General features: G+C 43.3%; 1 pseudogene; it reads right to left on the bottom strand.

The window, feature by feature from the left end:
- Positions 1-1813: 1813 nt before the first annotated feature.
- On the bottom strand, positions 1814-10632 carry LOC147454022 (uncharacterized; annotated as a pseudogene).
- Between the last annotated feature and the right edge of the window lie 6840 nt (positions 10633-17472).

Consider the following 17472-nt stretch of genomic DNA (forward strand, 5'->3'; position numbering starts at 1 on the left):
ATCACCTGACCATAGAAAGTTGCGGCAATGTTTGTTGATGACCTTTAAGTGGGAATCAGGAGGGTGCCAACAACATAAGCAAAAATAGAACGTAAGTCAGCAGGAAGTGATTAACGACTAGAACCCTCCCGGCAATGGAGGATTGAAGACCTTTCCAACGGATGAGTTTAGAGGTGAGCCTCTCCATCACCCAACCCCACCTCTGTTTGAGGGTAACTCTGAAGCCAAAAGGTATACCAAGCAACCGAAAGACTTCCCCGTTCAGAATGATTTTACAACCTTGGCTGTCTAGCCACTGAGGAAGAGGGGACTGGGATGATCTGAATGTGTTTTGTGATGATTGACCCTAGAACCAGAAGCAATACAAAAGGTATCAACTACCTCCCAGAAGCACGCTAAAGAGGACTCCTCATTAGTTAGAAGCACATTCGTGTCATCGGCAAATTGAGAAAGACATTGCTGTTTATTGGAGCTAGGAAGAGGGATACCCTTGATGGTACCTTCATCCATCTTGCCCTTAACCAAGCAATTGAGACCATTAGCACTCACAGCGAACAAGAGAGAGGCTAGGGGGCAACCCTATCGAATGCAACATTTTACCTCAAAAAAAATTGAAAGGAAACCATTAAGAGTGATTCTAGCTCTTGCATGTCCAAACAAAGTAGCTACAAACGAGATCAACCCGGACCAAACCCCATATGTTCCAAACTGAGGAGGATGAAGGACCATTCGAGGCGGTCATACGCCTTATCAAAATCAATCTTTACAAACACATGATCCGGTTTGCGATTACTTTGGCAAACACTTTGTAGCAAGAAGTGAGCATGGTCAAAGGATTCCAATTGGACAGGTCTTCCCTAGCACCTCACTTGTGCAGTAGTTTTATAATCCCTGTGTTAATCGAGAACGGGAGACCACCAAAATGCACAACTTCTTCCCAAACCTTAAGGAGGAAGGGAGAGAGAACATCCTTAAAAGCATAAAAGAATTCAGCTGGAAGGCCATCAATGGTCGGGGACTTATGAGGGGCGAGCTGCTCAATAGCTAACTTGATTTCAGAAACTGATACAGGTAGGTCAGCCTGCCGCTAAGAATCAGCAAGGATAAATCTATTTCTATAGAGCCAAATACTGCTCCAGGCTTGTTGAACCTGAGGGGAGAATGATTTCTTGGGACTGAAGAGGACCTCAAAGTGGGAGCGGACAAATTCCGGATTGGATTCTTCAGATTGGATAGGGCCATCGGGGGAGACAAAGAAGGGAACAGAGTCCCGATTCTACTTCTTTCTCAAAATTTTGAACATTTGCACAGTAGGACGGTCAATTTTTCCAACCCACCATTCTCTAAGAAAAATGGAGGCGTGTTTAATAGAAATTTCTTCCTCCTGTCTGAGTTTAGATATGAGGGCTGAGATTTTAGTCTGGGTGATTTCATTGTGAGGAGAAGATTCCAGTTCGTGAAGGGAATGGTAAATCTGTTCTTTCCTTTTTCTTCTAATGATAGACACCTCCTTTCTGAAATGAGAAAGGGCTTGCTGGGTAGATTTAACTGCCTCTGACCAGCTGCCTCTGACGAGGCTACACAGTAGGGGTGATATTTCCAGTGAAGTAAGAGGACCAAATACTGTTGATTGTGTCCTGTACAATGGGAATCTTGAACAGAGTAGGGTCCGTGTGAAACCACTGGTTTCTAATCTAGTTAACGTCTTTTTGGTCTAAAGTGGTGATGACCGGGTAGTGATCCGAGAGACAAGAATTGATTTTAACTTTACTCTTAACTCTAGTGAAAGATTTGGCCAGAGAGAGAGAGAGATTTAACTACGATCAAGTCGGGCTTTCCTGGCAAGATGGCCTTTGGAGTAGTTCTGCCAAGAGAACACTCCTGATTCACCACTGTCATGAAGATTCAGCACGTCCTTCAAGTGGTCCCAGGCATTCTTTTCTAGACCATGAACCACCTCGCCTCTGGCAAGAAATCTGTCATTGATTGATTCTACCATATTGAAATCGCCAACTAGGATAATCTCACCTTGAATAAGAGCCAGTTCAGCCCATAACTTGGCTCAAAGAGAGACTTAGCCAGCACCATAAACTAAGATAATCGTGTAGGATATCGGAGAAGAAACAGGCATTGCCATCCAATGTTCCCCAGAGGTGACTAAGGGGGATGGGGGCAACCAAGATTGGGGAATACTAATAGCAGCAGCACCTGACCCTCTCGAGTGGGAAGAGGAGAACTAGGTGAGGTGGGGGGAGATTTGAGCCAGCCTACTGGACAGATCTCTATCGTAGACCTTGATCTCTTGCAGAGCCACCACATCTACAGTGTTTGAGCTAAGCCAATTTTTAATTATCTAAGACTTTGAGGGGTCAGTAAGCCCTTTAATATTCCATGAAAGAAATCTCATTTACGCACTTGTTTGTCTTTTTTGGCCTTGCCAGGGGTGGATTTCACAGGCCGTTGAGGGGATTGCTCATGGGTTCTCATGTTATCCTTCTATATCTCCATGGGTGCAGGAAGCGGAGAGGGGGGGGGGAGTTCTCCTTTTTGGTAGGGTCTTGCTGAGGAGACACTTGATTGAGATCAATGAATGTGTCCTCATCCATCTTGTTGACTTGCTCTTCTAACTTGGTAGGGAGGGACTCCTCACCTTCTGATTCGGAGACCTCAGATTCTTCAAAGTCACTCTCATCAAAACAAGGAAGGGGAACTAGAACTGAAAACCTGTTGAGCTGCCAAAATTTTCCCTTGTCTTTAGGTTTGTTAGTCTGAGGGGACTTGCCACGCGCATGAGGAATTTCTATTTGTTAGCTTCCGACTCTGTTTCAGGGTTAGAAACCGATGCAGGTTTGGGTGAAGGCGAAAACTTAATAGGGCAGCTTCATAGGGCAGCCTTTTACAAAGTGAGACTTATCACCGCAATCAAAACAAGCATTAGGTAGATACTTGTAGGAGATTTCCTATTCAAAGAGTTCACCATCATCAGTGAAAGTGTCAATGGATGTGGGCAAGTCTAGTGAGATATCCATCTCAATAAGCACTTGGGGATGCCATGAGGGGATATAGTTGGCTTTCTGCCTTCCACCCATAACTTTGCCAAAGAGGCGCCCCAATCTCTGCAAGATGGGCGTGATAGTGCATGGGCAGATTCAGGAATTCCACCCAAACTGGGTAGTTGACAAGGGCTGATCTTTCAGGGTTAAAGTCTTTGTGCCATCAGAATAGGCTCAAGGGTGAAGACCTAATGACCCACTGGCCATGGCTCAAGACAAAAAACGCCATGTCTGCCTGCTTGAACACAAACAGATAATGCCATTTAGGGAGGGCCTGAATGGTTTCTTTTTCAGCAACTAAAGGTCCCCATTGAGCTTTATCCAGCTCCTGAAGATATTGACAGGAGGTCTAGGCCCCGCAAGCAAGCCAATCAGAGCTCTCTCCTCCAAGTCCCTCTATTTCCTACAAATCTAGGCAACGGGCAAGGTGACGAAGGGCTTACCTCTTGGAGTTGATTGAGATCCTCCTGCGGCGGCAGTTGGGCAGTCTTCTCCGCCGAGAAGATCTTCGGGAAATTGAACTTCGTGTCTCTCACTATTGACTTGACGATTTCCCTCTGTAGAACTTAGGTGAGCTCGAACCTCTACTCGCTTGCCATTATCTTGTCCAGGAAGAGCAGACTTCAAATTCTGTGTTATCCCTTGCGGTAGAGCTAAGAGCACCTCGCTGAGCAGGGCATTGTTGATGACCGGGGTCTCTTCGTTGTGCACATTGTTCAAAACAAGGCTTCGGTGAGGTAGGGCATTAGTTGGGTGCCACGCATTGGGTGGCACAGGGGAGTTAAAGCGAGAAGAGAAGGGAGGAGTAGACATCTCCCCCCTAATGATGGCGGTAAGCAGGGGATCACGCCATCGCTAAGAGAAAAACCTTTTTGACCATTTCTCACTTTTAAAAAATGTTAATCTTCATGCTAACTTGGTTGCTATTTAGGCCTTTACCACTGTACATTTGGTTACAACATAAATAGGCAGCACTATTTCTCTCGACCTATTACAGGTAATGAAGGACATTTTAGACCAACTCATGTGTTCTTTCACTAGTGATGATTGTGGTTTCTACACTACAAGAGACGGCTCGGAGACAGTCGCTTATATTGACATTTTGAATCATCTATACTTTTGCATCGGCATCAATATGAACGTTGGTATGTTCGATGGCCTCATAACATCAATATAATTGTCGGTATTTTCCATGGTATAAGCATTGATATTTGCGTCCCAATATATGCACCAGTATAAGCATCGAAAAATTGGTGCTAGAACCTACAAGTTTATTGGGTAGAGTGTAGGTTTCTTGCTACAGCTACTATAATGACCTATGGACATCCATTTTTAGCAGTTGCAACGAAAACCCACACTCTACCCAAAAAAAAACCGAACGAGCTCCATAGTTTTGCGACAAAAGCAAGCCACAAAAAAGGTCGCAAAAGCAAGACCTGTCCTCTTCCAAATCAATCGGAAGATAAAAACTATAATTTTTTTGGAAAATAAAATTCTTAAAAGTTTGATGACTATTTGATTCAAAAACCAGGCAAAAACTATAACTTGATTACAAACAAATACAATAGCAAACTATGCCATGTGCAAATTCTATACAAATCATATCCAACCATAAACAATAACCATAACTTAATTGCAAATAAATACAATAGTCAAGTATGCCACAACTTTCTGTACAACCCATAAACAATAACCGTTACTTGTTTGGAAACAAATAAGATTAGCCCAAAAAATATTAACGGACTTTGAAAATGGCATGCCCACTTACCATTTTTGGTTAGCAGCTCGCATATTGCTTGCCCTTATCCCTACTATTGATGGTTTAGATAATCGATATACGAGCCGTAAAACACAAATATCAACTAGGCAAGCTATTTCTGAACTTTCTGTACAACCCATAAACAATAACCGTTACTTGTTTGGAAACAAATAAGATTAGCCCAAAAAATATTAACGGACTTTGAAAATGGCATGCCCACTTACCATTTTTGGTTAGCAGCTCGCATATTGCTTGCCCTTATCCCTACTATTGATGGTTTAGATAATCGATATACGAGCCGTAAAACACAAATATCAACTAGGCAAGCTATTTCTGAAGTGTGTTTGTGTTTATTTTTCAAAACATCCAAACGAAATTCAAAAATGGCTTTCCACTTATCATTTGAGGTTTCCAGATCGTATAGAGATTATCCGTGTGCCTATTGATGGTTTTCGCAAGCCATATGGAACCCTCAAAGCACAAATGGTAAGTGAGCAAACCATTTCTAAAGTTCGTTTGTATTTTCATCTAAAAAGGCAAAAAGACTTCAGAAACGACTTGTCCACTTTTCATTTGTGGTTGCTAACTCGCATATGGCTTGTCTTTATACCTATTGATAGTTTTGACAAGCCACATGTGAGCTATAAAGCACAAATGGAAAGTGTTAGGCCTAGGGTACGATCGGGCACGACAAGGGCCAGGACATACATGTGGCACAGGGGGTCCCTGTTATCAGCAGGGGGGGCCTATATAGGGCACATTTGGGTGGAAAGTGCTCCAGTCCCCGGTCTTCACAGTGGTATCAGAGCTCACGGGAGGGGGGAAGCTATGGAGGTGGGGGAAAGCATTGCATGGAAAAGCATGGCTTTGCATGTTCTCTCTCTCTCTCTCTCTCTCTCTCTCTCTCTCTCTCTCTCTCTCTCTCTCTCTCTCTCTCTCTCTCTCTCTCTCTCTCTCTCTCTCTCTCTCTCTCTCTCTCTCTCTCTCTCTCTCTCTCTCTCTCTCTCTCTCTCGCGGCGAGCTTGGGCCGTGGACAAGATCTCTTGCAAGGAAGGGGGAAAGGACGTGGGCATGGTCCCTCGCATACTCAGAGTCGAGGAGGAGGTAGAGGCTCACAGGAAGCGACCCTTGTCTGCAAAAGGGAGGAGCGGAAGTATACATGATTTGAACGCGAATCTGGTTCCAAAGGGTGTCGCCAAAGCATGCACACCAAAGTTCTTTTTTGTGAGCAGGGCTGAAACGCTTTGCATGGACCGGTGAGAGCATCTCTTCTCTTCCTACGCTGTCTGCAAAAATGCCATAGCTCATTTGGTAGTGGTTTTTTCACATGCAGTCGTCCATAACCTCAGGGGCTTGCCACTTTCAATATTATCAAATTGCTTAAGGGTGCATGCACACTCCCAAAGCCTGAGCTACAGATCAATGGCCTACACAATGGCTTGTATGAGCATCTCCGAACCAGATTGTACAAGCAAGTAGCTCGTTGAAAATTTTGTAGTATTTTAGGCTCGATTATTGGTGGTTTCTGGATGCTGTAATCGACATGTAAGAAAATTCAAAAAGGGCTATGGACTTGTTGGCACGATTTGTGGCATATCCGAAAAGCTACCAGGTACTCACTTTCAAGTTATATTTTTAATTTCACTTTCGTTATGCAATCATTTGCATTTACTTTTTGTTTGTGAATGCACCTTATTGTGAATATGAATGCAAACTTCAGTATTGTTTACCACCCAAGGGGTATGTTTGAGCTTGTCGGACATGGTTTGGTGATCATTACAGCAAGGATGTTATCTGACTTAGCAACCTCCATTCACTATGGGAGAATGTTGTTGTTACCGCACAACATTACCGCATAAGAGGAGAGAGAGAGAGCTTCAAGAAAGAGAGAGATTGTATGCTGCAGCCCCGCCGGCGCGTTTTCCAATTTTTCCGCGAATATTATCGCGCTTATTATCGCATATATAGCCGCCCATATTACTGCAATAGAAAAAGAATCCACGCGGCCCATTCCTCTCCCACTTTTCCCTTTCTATAAATCCTATTCTATTTTGTTACTTTTCAGAAATTGGTACCCCCTTTTTGCATGGAGTGTAAGAAATCCCATTCTCATTGGGATTTTTAGTACCTCTCTTCTCTTTGCTTTCCTCATCTGTTGGTATGATTCTCCTACTCTACTCATTTGTACTCCATGAGATTCAGTACACAAAAATATTTTGTTTCCACCTCAAAATCTTATGTCAACTATGCATTCATATGGAAATGGCAAGCGAACGATGATCAAAATTGTATTGTCTTGCGTTCATAAACAAATAGCCCTTTTGTACAGCATAAGTAGAGAAAGAAGAAAAAATCCAAAAGATATTATTAATTTTCATCCTCCAAGAGATCTCTACAAGTGCTTACATCCATGTCCAACCCCATGGTAGCTAAATCAACAAATAAATCTATTGATTCATCCTCTACAGCCTCTCCTATTGAATCATCATCATCCTCGTCCTCCTCCTCACTATGGTTGGTTATTGGGAATGGTTGGTTCTCCTCGACCTCAGCTGCATCATTGTCATTGGCGTCTTCTTGAGATGGTATGGTGGGATGTGCCAAAGTCTCTATGTTCGTATTTGCAAAGATAGATCTGCTCTGTGGTGTGACTGGAATAACATACCAAAGTCGTCTTCGATACATACAAGGCACATAAAACACCTGTAGGTCATAGAGCAAACAACAACATGAATGTAGTTTTATATGTATCATATAATGTTTTAGTGAGTTGCACAAGGACTTTACCTGCTCACAACTACTAGGTTGCACCAAGTTGTCGGTCTTCCCGAGATGAAATTGCCCAAAGTCTACCATATAGAGCCCATTCTCATGTCTCTTAACCTCACCCACAAACCATCGGCAGTCAAAGAGATATTTGTGAAATGTTCTGAAATCCACTTTGATTATCCTCTCTATTGTTCCACATTCCCTCACCTCTTGTGTTGTCGTGTCAAAGTTGCCCATAACTCCACTATCGTGAGTGGTTCGACGCTCATCTATCTTGCGGGTTCGAAAATGACGTCCTTCAGACCACATAGAGTTGAATGTGAAGGACTGCAAAAACTAATCAAGATAGATGAGAGAGAGAGAGAGAGAGAGAGAGAGAGAGAGGAAACACATACACACACACACTCGCACACACACACACTAAACACATTGAGTATATTACCCTTGGTAGACATCCTCACATGTACTCCCATTCTTTAGGGCTTATTTGTTCTCCTTGTGCCTCGGCCTTGGTCATGGCATTGTGTATCCACCCAACTGGAATTAGATCAAGGTATTTGGCAAGCTCTTTAGAAAAGGGAGGTGCTCGCCTACCGCCATGCGACCTCTTCCATGCTTCCCTCTCCCTTTCTCTCGTTGTACGCACCTCCACATACATATCCACCCATTTTCCCATGATGGGAGCATTGAGTAGACAATGGTTATTGACTATGGCTTGAAATTCCCTATCCAAAATCAAGAGAGAATCTTTCCCACTTGGAATGTTTGCGTGTTTTTTTGGATCCTCTTCCTCTGTCTTTAAACGAGGCAATGATGGGTCTATTGTGAAAAGATATTGAGAGACATACACAAAAGCCTCTTGTACAATCCAACCCTCTGCCATGCTTGCCTGAACACATGAAACCATTAGTGATTAAAGTAACCAATAAAAAGCGTTGTGAATGCAATCCAATCCTAATAAGGTTTAAGGCTTAAGATCGATGAATACCTCTGGTTGTGATCGTAGCCTTACAAAGTCTTTCAAGGTCTTCAGGAACCTCTCAAGAAAGAACATCCACCTGGAGTGAACCACACCACAAATGGCTATCTCCTCAACAAGATGGAGTAATAGGTGAACTTGGCTAACAAGGATAGAATGTGGGAATGCATCCTCAATAGCACAAGTTGCTTCAATCGCTAGAAGTCGAGCTGTTGGAATGACTGAAACTTTGATTTCTTTGGAACTCACAAACCTATCATACCAAAAAACCCTTCATAATCTTCATAGTAAAGTTAGTCTTCAAAGTAAAGTTTAGGAGGGAGGATCAAATGTGCTATACCTGACAACTTCTCCCACCTTGAACATTGCAGTCTTTACCTTCATGTCCGCAAATCCACTAATGCTAATTGGAAGCACAAAATATTGCACAAACAAAAAGACTTATTAGTATCCAGAACCCTAAACCACACACACACACACACACTACCTAAAGAATCTTGTGCCAATCATGGGATTTGAGCCCATACAGTTGTGTGGATCCTCCTTTCTTAGTTTTAGTGAAGGCACCCTTGAGCGAACGCATATAACCTGTTGGAGTACGGATGGATGCAATGACTTGTTTCATCCGCTCTTGATCCACCCTTGATATAATCCAAGGTGCCTTTGGAAGAACCATCTTCCCCCGAGGCCCCATGCGAGGTGTGGCCGAAGGAGGGAGCCTCCTTATGGCCCTCATGTCCTCTCTAGCCCCCAATGAATCTTTCTTGCCTACTATGTGATCCCATATAGCTTGCCCAACATTTCTGAACACATGCATTGGATCCAATAGGTGTTGGATTTTCAATGAAGCCCAATAGGGTAGTGATAAGAAAATAGAGTACCTAGACATACCCCTGGGTGGATCATTGGGAGGAGGCAATGTGTTGTGATGCTCGTTCCAATGTCTTGCCCAATCGGCCATGGTCCAATGGAGTGGCTTCATCCCATTGCACGGTGGAGCATAAGATTGATGTGTGGGTGGCAAGAAGTGATGGTTATTGGGGTAGATCACCTTACCAAGTAGAGCGGGTCTCTCTGTCACGAGTGAGGGTCCACAAGTTGGGCATGCCCTATGTCCAGATGTCGATAGTCCTACAAAAACAAAAGACATAACCGCATATAAGTGACCAATGCAAAGACATTAAAGAGCATCACAAAGTATAAGCTTACTAGAAATCTCTCCAAGCCCGGGGTAATCATGCATGGTCCACATGAGAATGCACTTGATCATTGTGCGCCGATCACGAAGTGGTCTTGATACATCAAAAACATCTATGCCGTTCCATAGCTCTTGAAGCTCTTCAATTAAAGGTGCTAAATATACATCCATGTTCTTCACCTTGTGTTTTCCTGGGACTAGAAGAGAGAGCAAAATGTTCCCCTTCTTGGTTGACTCCCATGGTGGAATGTTGTAGTTCACAACAACCACTGACCACGTACTCCATGAGGTAGACCAATGCCCAAATGGGTTTACCCCATCACTAGCCAGACCAAGCCTCAAGTAACGAGGCTCTTCTCTAAACTCCGGCCATGTCTGCTCAATGTGTTTCCATGCCGGCGAGTCAGCTGGCACTCTCATAACCCCATCGGTGGAGCAATTTGTCATATGCCAAGTAAGAAGCTCGCTTCTTCCTTTGGTGTTGAACATGTGCTTGATGCGGGGAATGAGGGGGAAATGACGAAGAACCTTGTGAGGTATTGTGGTTCCTTGCATTTCCTCTTTGTACCTTGATTATCCACACTCGGGGATAGCATCAAGCCCTACATGTTCATTGCCGAATAGCACGCAATCATCGACACATGCATGTATGCGATCATAGTCCATCCCAAGCCCTGTCACCACCTGTCGTGCCTTCCTTCGATTTTTTGGAAGATGATTTCCTTTAGGCATCATCTTGCCTAATAGCCTATGAAATAATTAAAGAACGCTCGTTATTGCATATAACCAGGAAAAAAACTCACAACTAACACACTTATTACACTTAAACGTACCTCAATAGTGCATCGACCCCTGCATTGCTCCATCCAAACATTGCTTGAATATTCAAGATCTCAAGAGATGCTCGTAATATGGAGTAGGATCATCCCTCGTAAAGAGCGGTGTGTGCTGCCTCTAGCAATGAATGTTTGGTTTTTTGGGCGGCTTCTTCACATGCACACTCAGGCTCACACTCATTCGTCACCTCACGTGCAAGAAGATCCTCAACCATATTGTGCAAATGATCTTCCTCCACCTCCATGTGGGGCGGGGTGGTGGGGAGATCCCCATATGTGGTGGATGTAGGATGCGCATGCGCTCGTGTGGACCCACCCACATCGGACGGCGGGTGTGATCCCCCTCCCATGACTGCTTCCTGGCGCAATTGCTCGTCCGTCCTCCTCCCGCCTCCGCCCCCGATCACACTCCAATGGGGAGCGACATCAATGGATGCCAAAACCCTCGGATCGCTAGTTTCCATTCGAGCGTGTTTTCTCGGATCGTCCCATAGTCCATAATCATCCACGTGAGCCAAGCATATACGCCAAAGCCATGCAATCGCTTACATTGCGTACATGGACATGGTAGTCGTTTGCTCAACCATCGAGTTCGTTCCGTGCCAACCGGCGGACCCACGTCATCCCAATCGACTTGCACACACGACCACATGCTAAATAAGAAAAAAATAAATAAGAAAAATAAGAATCAAGAATGTTGGTACTGACATGACTGACACTCATTAAAGATAGAGGGGAGGTGGGTACAAGAGGTCATGCAGTCGCGTAACCTTAATGTCTCATTAGAGATTTTTGTGGTAATACATGCGGGAACAGATGCCGTAATACGCGCAGTAAAATCTCCAGCAAATTTTTTTATATAAAGGGGGCACTTGCATGCCCCCGCAAAATTGAATGCCAAAAATTCAAAAACGAGCTCCTCTTCTGCGCGGGCTTGTTTCCCTCTCCATCTCCAAGCTCTCTCTCCTTCTCCCTCTCCAACCTCTATTACTCTCTTCATCTCCATCCCCACCATATCCAAGCGATCTAGGTCACGACTGTAAGTGCTCTAACTCTCTCTCTTTCTTCTCGTTCTTCTACACACACACATACACACACACACACAATGCATACACATTGCACACACACACACACACAAATGCATAGACACACATGCACTAACATGCACACACAATGCATAGACACACATGCACTAACATGCACACACACATTGTACACACACGCACACGCACACTATTTTGTGCCCAATCACACACTAATGCTTGCATTAGTGTGTGCATGCATTATACACACACTAATGCTTGCATTAGTGCGTGCATGCGTTACAAGCACACACTAATGCTTGCATTAGGGTGTGCTTGTGCATGAATTAGTGTGTAAACACACTAATGCATGCACAAGCACACACTCAAGCATGAATTAGCATGTAAACACACTAATGCATGCACAAGCACACACTAATGCAAGCATTAGTGTGTGCATGCCTTATACACACACACTAATGCTTGCATTAGTGTGTGCATGCATTATACACACACGCATTAGTTAGTTTTTACACACTAATTTGTGTCCAAGCACACACTAATGCAAGCATTAGTGTGTGCATGCATTATACACACACTAATGCTTGCATTAGTGTGTGATTGTGCAAAAATTAGTGTGTTTTCACACACTATTTTGTGCACAATGCATGCATTATACACACACACATTAATGCTTGCATTAGTGTGGATTGTTGCACAAATTAGTGTGTTTCCACTCACTATTTTGTGCACAATGCATGCATTATACACACACACACACTAATGCAAGCATTAGTGTGTTTCCACACACTAATTTGGGCCCAAGCACACACTAATGCAAGCGTTAGTGTGTGCATACCTCTCTAGCACACACTAATGCTTGCATTAGTGTGTACTTGTGCACTAATTAGTGTGTTTTCACACACTATTTTGTGCACAATGCATGCATTATACACACACACACACACACACACACACACACACTAATGCTTGCATTAGTGTGTACTTGTGCACTAATTAGTGTATGCTTGTGCACTAATTAGTGTGTCTACACACTAATGCATGCACAAGCACACACTATTGTGAGCATTGGTGTGTGAAAAAATTGCACACACTAATGCAAGCATTAGTGTGTGCTTGTGCACAAATTAGTGTGTGAAAACACACCAATGCATGCACACACACACTAATGCTCACACTAACTCTTGCATTAGTGTATGCTTGGGCATGCATTAGTATACCAAAACATACCTCCATTAGCATTAGCATACCAAAACATACCTCCATGTGGATGTGTGATGAAGTTGATTGAGACCCCAATGGTCACCGAGAAGCCCAACGGTAGATTAAGGTCCAACACACACACTAGATTAATTTCTTTGCCACACACTAACGCACGCACACAATAGATTAAATAGAAGCACACACACACACACTCTAAATGGATGCAAAAAAAAAAGCGCACACAAACCATTTCTTAAATAGGAGATAAAAGGAATCCAATGCAGGGAGGAATCCTATGCAATAAAGAATCTCACTTTGACTAAAATCCAATGTTAATTAGGGTCCCTTTTTTTTTTGTGAAATTGTAGGATATAGCATCCTCTTCCATGCCCGGCTATCGATCCATAGAGGACTTTCTCGTCGAGGGCCTCTCTTACGAGGACGCTTGTGATGCTTACTACTCGCAGTCTTCCTGCCACCAGTCACAATCCACCTTCGGCTTTTGATGGTTCCAAGATGCAGTACACGACCCCGACCTCAAGAGGGAATACCGCGCCCAGGCAGAGTGGCTATCCTCGTAGCAGAGTCTTCTAGGGCGGTACATACCAGCACAGTTGGCTACCCATGGGCTCTCACCCCTTGCGACACCGGGCGCCGGCACTCCAATCGTGCAGAGTGTGCCTCCCAGTGGGCCTCCATCCACCTTACCCTCGACTTTCCCGTCATCCGCGCCGCAGCTCCCTCCACCTTGCATTCGCAGCGATCCATGCCAGCACCATCGACTTATCCATCGCCTACACCACCCAGCGGTTCGGGCTCGGGCCAGCGCTCTTCGGGTGGCCATCGCTCTTCCCGTAGTGGTGGCTCACGCTCTCGTCGAGGTAGTGGCTCGTGCTGCTTTGGTGGTGGAGGGGGCAATGCTACAGATTCACCTTCTCTTACACCCCGACCTCCTCGCTCACCCCTTGGAGCTCCACATGAGGATGAGGACCGCGATGCGCCCGCCCCAGATGCTCGTGGTTACTACTATTATATACATGGAGGGGGGGAGGTGGATCTAGGTTCATCTTTGGGGAGGACATTTCGAGGGCACCTTAACCAGCCGATCCACTCGACATACCAAGATTGCTTTAAATCTTTCAAAGATCAGGACCCAGCCGACTTGACATACATTCATACGACATTGCTCATGCGGTTCCCTAATCCGGAAGTGGAAGAGTTCTCCAGGGAGTGGCTCGAGGAGTACGTCAAGAATTTCTTGAAAAATAAGAAGTCCAGTGTGCGGAGGGTGGCAAAGCAAACATTTGAATCTGAGGGTCACAACTATCGCCCTGGACATGTTCACGACGAGGAGTGGGAGAAAGCCCAGGGCAAGCTGGAGGATGAGAGAGCGGCAGGTGCTAGGGCGCACACTCGGCAGGTGGAGGCGAGGAAGCAGCAAACGCCCACGCATTACGGCTCGGGCGAAAAAGCAACATGGAAAGATAAATTTGTGAGTGCGCGTATTTTCATTTGAATTGATTTAATTTGTGGTAATAAGGTTAGGTTTGTGATATTTTTAATTGATATACAACAAAATATTACTATGACCCACCCAAGCCGAGGGATCTAGAGATACAGAGAGAGCCACTCCGAATATCAGACATGGTGTTGGCTATATGAAAACAACAAAATCAATCGCGAAGAATTTGAAAATGCATGTCGTACACTTAAGCCTGTAAGTGTGAACTTTTTTTAAAAAATGAGTGCATGCACAATTATGTATCCATTTGTATTAATTAAAGGTTTTGTTGTTTTTTTCTTTTCAAGAGTCAAGGAGTCCCTCGAGAGGTCCCAGGATCCAAGTAGCTCAATCCTCCAAGTGTTTTTGGGCCCGTCTTCTTTTCGCCACAGTTGTATAGCCCCCATGTATCGCCTATTTGGGCCATTTTGTAATATCCAATATAATTAAACACTTGATTTTGGCCCAAAGTCTTCTTTTGGCCACAGTTGTATAGCGGCCATGCATCGCCTATTTGGGCAATTTTGTAATGAACAGTTTCTCCAATATAATTAAACATTTGATTTTGGTCCAAAGTTTTTGTGCAATGAAATTGTTGTTTTTTTATTTATTAAATGTATAGGAAAAAAAAGGCAAATGACCATTTGGATGGGTCCTACCAAGGACCATCCAAATGGTCATCTGCTTTTTTTTAAAAAATACTCGCGTGCGGGATAATGGTCGCGGTAATACTGCCAGTAAGTTTCGTGGAAATCAGCGCGGAAATATAGCCGGGCCTATTACCGTGTGAATTGTTGAAGGACCATTACCGCGAGAATTGACTCAAGCATTACCGCCCCCGAGATTTTTTGACTTCAACTTTTCCTTTGTTTTTGTGCGTCTATCTGAGCGGTAATGTAGTCCAAATGTCATAGTGATTGATCTGCTTGGATTTGCGAGCATATATGATTGTTAATTTTCTGATTGCACATGCATATCTATTAGCTACCTGAGGTATGCTTGAAATTTACGAACTTTATTCTATGCATGCCATGATGCATCATTATTTCAAAGTTTGTAAAGCATTTAAGGCCGACTACCTGCAGAATTTGTAACAGCAGGGGTGTGCATTGCTTATGAAGCATATTCTTCAAATGGAGGAAGAACTTGAAGAGTTGCACCTAATGTTCAACAATGATGTCAAGGACAGTAATGTTCACTTTTCACCACAGATAGTTGGGAGGTGTAAGCAAAATAAATTTCTACATGGAATTTCAATAAAGTACAGATTACTTGAAACAGACTTTCATAGGGCCAAGTGCCAGAGACTTTGTTTCAATTACTTGGGATCACACCATTGAAAGCCTTATCCATAGGAAAGGCATACTAGTGATTCACACCAAGTTAAATTTAGATGTCCAATTTTTAAATCTTGCAAAATTTTCTACAATGCGAACTTGACAAGTAAATGTTGCTTCAATCGAGTAGAAATTGACAGTAAGATGAAATGTGATAGCTCAGCTTCCTAAGCTATCTATTTCAAGATTGGGCAATCTAAGGATTCTCAATAAGATGCACGCTTTGGAAAGGCCAATTTTATTTATGAAAGCTCACAAGGTCAACTCTTTTTTTTGTTGCTTTGACATGTGTGTGTCACCAGGAGCACATGTTAGCTATGAGCACTCATGCTACATTTGTATCATCTTTTTTATGAATCTATGTGAGAAAGGCTTAACTTCAGGGCACCTTGCATACAATTTTTAAAATTTTGGAATATGCTATTAGCAACGAACTTCAAGAAACTTGGCACCATGCCTATCTATGATTTTCTCTTGGAGGTCGATCACGATGGCATGTAGGGTACACCCAATAGCTCTAAATTTCTCAACATACATGGCTATGAGCCGAATTCCAACGACAACCACTCGTCTCAAATGGGCAACAAGATTAGTAAATTTCATGTCATGCTTGTTTTTTTTGCAATTTAACCTTCCATTTCAAAAAGATCTATCTATTGTGCAATGCAAAGTACTTTGTCAGACTTCATGCGAAGCAAGGCTTCTATTATGTGCTAAGGTACTATGAATTGACTTCAGATCAAGGATAATGGCACACATACTTGGAAATAAGTGGATATAAGCTTACAGTTTGAGTTTAGCAACGATGAACTGTGATGTATCCATGCCCATGTCATCGTGCAAGGTACGTATTGTAGTAGCTCACAAGGTTGAGACTGTCATTGAAGCCCAGGGCTTATCAATTTATTTTTCTAATATGTATGCATTTCATGAGAATAAGATGGCAGTACGTCAACTCCATCATTATATACACTTCCACAATAACATCAGCTACTCTGTCCAAGAAGAATTGAGGCTGATAGATGGGCTTCCAATCATTATATATGTATCTTTCGGAGGGGGGGGTGTTCACTTTTCAATTATGTGACTATCACATGAGTGCAGTGGAAGGGATTATTAAATTTCATTTTTTCTCACATTTTCACATACAAAGGGTACCATAAAATGGAATTGGGAAAACAATTTACAATTGAATAGGAAAAGGGTATATTTTACTTGTCAAAAGTTTAGAGATGAGGAGTTTTATAAACAGTCCTTGAACGCACTTGATATACACAATTTATACATTGTTATCCCGCCCCCCCCCCGCCCCCCCCCCATGCGCACACCCCAAGATATGTATACAACAACAATGATGAGCACTTTACAACATTAGCACTATGCACAAGGTGCAACCAATCCAAATGATGGTTTTTATGGGTAGCAAGTAGGAATGGCCTAGCTATCAAGAAACTGATTCATGGCATGCATGAATAGATTAAGAGTGCCTCCACACAAGTAATCTCTTGTATAAACACCTGAGAAAATCTAGTATGACTTTTTTCTTTGGGTGTATTGGACATCTTTCTCCTCTGTTCAGGGAGGAAGAAGATTCTCTCATGACTTAGTTGCGAATAAGATTCCAATTGTAGAATATCTGTTGCTTAGCTGCAACATTGATTATGTTTCTAGGGGTGGTATTTTCAAGGGTATGACCCAGTTAATACACGATCACTCCATAGGTGTTGAGAGTCATGATTTGAGCTCAACACACTTGTAATTTCAAGGAAAGAAGTCGGAAATCTACCAAGGGGT

Source organism: Adiantum capillus-veneris, chromosome 7, assembly GCF_014529385.1.
Source record: "Adiantum capillus-veneris isolate H3 chromosome 7, ASM1452938v2, whole genome shotgun sequence".
Lineage (NCBI taxonomy): Eukaryota > Viridiplantae > Streptophyta > Polypodiopsida > Polypodiales > Pteridaceae > Adiantum > Adiantum capillus-veneris.